This window comes from Lactuca sativa, chromosome 5 (genome assembly GCF_002870075.4).
Source record: "Lactuca sativa cultivar Salinas chromosome 5, Lsat_Salinas_v11, whole genome shotgun sequence".
Taxonomy (NCBI): domain Eukaryota; kingdom Viridiplantae; phylum Streptophyta; class Magnoliopsida; order Asterales; family Asteraceae; genus Lactuca; species Lactuca sativa.
Window position 1 is genome coordinate 31,173,866 of NC_056627.2, and position 4,184 is coordinate 31,178,049.

The 4,184-nt window shown below is 32.6% G+C and overlaps 1 long non-coding RNA gene across 1 annotated transcript; it reads right to left on the bottom strand.

Moving 5' to 3' along the window:
* Window positions 1-627: 627 nt before the first annotated feature.
* LOC122197981 (uncharacterized) lies at window positions 628-1,654 on the bottom strand. The gene is made up of 2 exons (XR_006191778.2): window positions 947-1,654; window positions 628-876 (listed from the first exon to the last, which is right to left on the bottom strand). It is a non-coding gene; the product is annotated as an uncharacterized LOC122197981 (long non-coding RNA).
* Window positions 1,655-4,184: the final 2,530 nt, after the last annotated feature.

The following is a 4,184-nucleotide window of genomic DNA, read 5'->3' on the forward strand; positions in this document are numbered from 1 at the left end:
TCATGAACAACTGCATGTATGTATGTATATTCGAGTATGGATGTGTGTCATGATCAATTACATGTGGTTAGTTAAATTTTCATGAATATACATCGTCTATGTGTGTGTTTTTAAGTTAACAAACCAAAGTTTAACAAATTAATAAATGTTACGTTCCTAACATGAAATCATATATATATATATATATATATATATATATATATATATATATATATATATATATATATATATATATATATATATATATATAACAAATTCATGACAAATGGAAATGGATTATAATTGTTAAGAAATGATTGGTAAAAGTTTTAAGAGTACATATATACGTATATAGATGGAAAACGCCAATAACACCTACTTAATTAAATCAAATACACACACATTACACACATATTGAAACAAATACATTATGTAAATAAATACATACACAAATACATCTATTTGATCTACCAAATACAAATAAATAAATAAATAGATACAAATGAATAAATAAATACAAAGGAATAAATTAATAAAAAAAAGACAGCTAGGCTTTCTATGCTGTTTGTCCTTCTCATCTACTAAACACTCAAATATAGTTGTTTTCCTTCCTCAAATATAGTTGGATGATTAGACAACACTCAAATATAGTTGGATGATTTGAAGACTTCTTACACTAATAACTTAAACACAATCCCACACTCAAACACAAATACATAACCTATGTTCAAGGATAAAGATCTATATCTCTGATTCACAGACAACCAATAAGAATCAAGAAGAACAAGAAACTACATATCCCTCTGAGGCAGAAGAAGCCATGGATTAGGAAACTGCGCAAGCAGCCTTGCCGCTTCGCTCATCTCCTTCCTCAAACCAATCAACCATCAAACAATCCTGAACATCCATTCTATATACTGATTTCAATAAAAAAAAAAAAAGAGAGAGAATGATTAAAGAGGATTACCGGAACAACCACAAACGAGCCACCCCTCGCATTCCCCTTTCACCGTTCGGTCGAGAAACGATGCCATCGTCTTTATAGCCAACAACAATCAAACCCAAATACCCCACCCCGGTGGTTACTGTTGCTGCTCTGATTCCTTTTCGATTGTTTCTTCCCACTGGAGACGAGCATAGAAACAGTTGAGAGAAGGCACGCCAGAAAATCGAATGTCCCCCGTCACTTTCACCACCTTCAGATTCGCAAACCACCACCCATTTTCGTTGCTACTATCGGTAACGACGAGACCCACTCTGGTAACTTCACTTTGAGCCACAACAGTCGACTACGGGGGAAAGAGTTGCCGACTGCCATTGAGAATCACCATCTTTTCCCTTCCCGTGACCGAGTAACCATCGCAGTCCCACACGCCATAACCGATTGCGAGTCGATTGACGAAACTTTGTGCTCCCTTTGCGATCAATCGACCCAAGACCCCCGAAAATGCCGCATGCGAGTTTTCATTTTCCCTCTTTTCGTTCGCCTGTTGCAGTTGTTCTTCCCAATTGCCCGATCAAAATGAAGATGGGGCGTACGAGCAGTTAGAAACCATTAGCATAATCAGCTCCTTCTCTTTGTTCAATTAACCTAACCATCCCTACATATAATTAGTTATACCAAAAAGCCCTAAAGATCACTTGATTTTGATTTAATAACAAAATAACCCTTCATTTGCCAATATATTTTGTCTATACAAACCAATAGCCTTTTTATGCGGAAATATAATAAACCTCACTTATAAAAATATTATTATTTATGCGGAAATATAATAAACATCGCTTATAAAAATATTATTATTTAACAATTTACCATATTGTTACGAACAAACTAGTATAAATTTTTCATATACGTATTAATGTTATTTTATCATGGAATAACTATTTACACAACATATATTACACGATACAAAATTATGATTTTCATGTGTCATTTCATATTATAACAAGTCCGTTATGATACTCTATAGTATTTCAAGGATTCAAGAAATTATTAAACATGTTTATTTATATGTTTAAGTACACCGTGTTTATACATGTACATACATTTGTTATTTGAAACATTCCTTATTATAAAATCGAGTACATTATACTTTTACACTATGTAATCACTATGGAAAGGTAATATTTCCACTTACAAAAGGGTTTTCATTAACACTATTTTACCATTTTTGGGGCGAACAAATAATTATTTAAAGGTATAATTATTTTACACTATGTAATCACTATGGAAAGTTAATATTTCCACTTACGAAAGAGTTTTCATTACACTATACGTAAACTTGTTAATACAATTTTGTGAGACATAGTCTTCACCGTACCTACCAGAGTACCTACAAATGTCCTATATTATAACCAGAATCTCCCGTAAGAGAGCGTGATACTTGTGTATAGATCTATACGGGACTAACAATCCGGCACCTAAGTTGCTTGCAACAGCTAGATCGGCAGGCCTGGGGTGACAAATGTCATAACATTCTGACGCCTGAAGAACGTCGTAACAAGCCATCTATGTCTTTAACACGGTTATAATAACTCACATGGGGGTATTAACAATACATTTTGTTTACGGGGCTAGCATACATTCATATGGTTTTATATAAGAATAAAACTACATAATACTACTTCTGAGTACAACAATACTTATATATTTTTGGTCTTAGGGTTTTTTTTAAGACTACAACTCATTTTAAGAAAATATTGGATTTTCTGGAACCATTCACTATCATATTAGCAATACATTTGGTTTACAGGGCTAACGTACATTCAAATGGTTTTATATAGATTAAAAACATTAACTAGGAATATCTCTCTCTCTCTCACTCACTCACTCATTAACGACCATGTGCTTGGTTGCTTTCAAAGCTATTTTTAAGTATGGAATTACTTATGTAACATAAGGGTGTTGGCTTTCAAGGATTTATCGCAAACACAGTTTAAAGTATGGATTTAGTTATACCAAAATACATTTTGGGCTTTTAAAGACTCATTGCAAACACTGTTTTAACTATTGTTATACCTACAAAGATAATACTTTTTAGACTTATTAAAAGTATTACTGCGTTAGCGGAAAACCTATAACACTCACCAACCTTGTGTTGAATCTTAAAACTACATGTATTCTTAGGAAATCTTTAAACAGACATTCAAGACAGGTCACCTAATTTACTTGTTATTGTATCATATGCCTATCTGTTAAGGCAATTCATGTATCATTATTATTTGTAAAAACCTTGTATTCAAATATCAAGATGGAACATGAATGCTATTTTGTTTATTGTTGTACTTGTGCTATATATTCAATTTGTCTGTGATCCATGAACTTAGTCGCATAGGTCGGCGTGTTCCGCCGCCTCGGCCAGGGGTGTGATAGAATTTGCATTGTATGTTAGGAATGTAATTTCTCATGATTGATTATGTCTCATTCATACAAGATTAGGAATATCAATATTGCTCCCACTAGTTTTTAGTAAACATAGATGTTTTCTTCATTTTGATATAAAAGAATACCTTGTGTTTTCATATTAAAATGACGATTCCAACCTTAAGATGTTTGATTTATATCCATAAATGGATCTTAAGACTTACACATTTTGTTAGGATAACTTGGATTAAGAAAACATACATGCTAATCTATATAGATATCTTCTAGTAGATGTCTATTAAGAAAACTGTTTTTCTTGAAATCTATTTGTCATATCTCATAATAAGAATACGTAGTTATGGTAAATAATATCCTTGTTGATCTAATCATAACTAAATGTGTATAGATCTTCGTGTACGCATTCTTTCAAAAACAATTACTTAATCATTCTAGCCTTGCTATAGGGAGGAAGTGTGACATCCCTGATTTCACGGCCATAAAAGACCGATTTGTTTATGCTTTGTATTATAAATCAGAGTATTCGTTTAAAGAAAACGGTTGCGGAGTTTGTTCCCAAAACAAGATATGATAAAAACTTATCAAAACATTTCTCAAAGAGAATGTATTTTCATTAAATAATAAAACCTCGGGATGTCATGTTCCGATACAGACACATAAGCATAAACAGAACATACATTCATTTACTCTAGTGATTTACATATCCTTTAATCTCTTAGTGCAAAGCAGCTTCGTATCGATACTTGTGATACAATTAAACTGAGTGGGTCAGGCTTGAGAGCCTGGTGAGCATATAGGGTTTTCAACCCACAATATTATATCA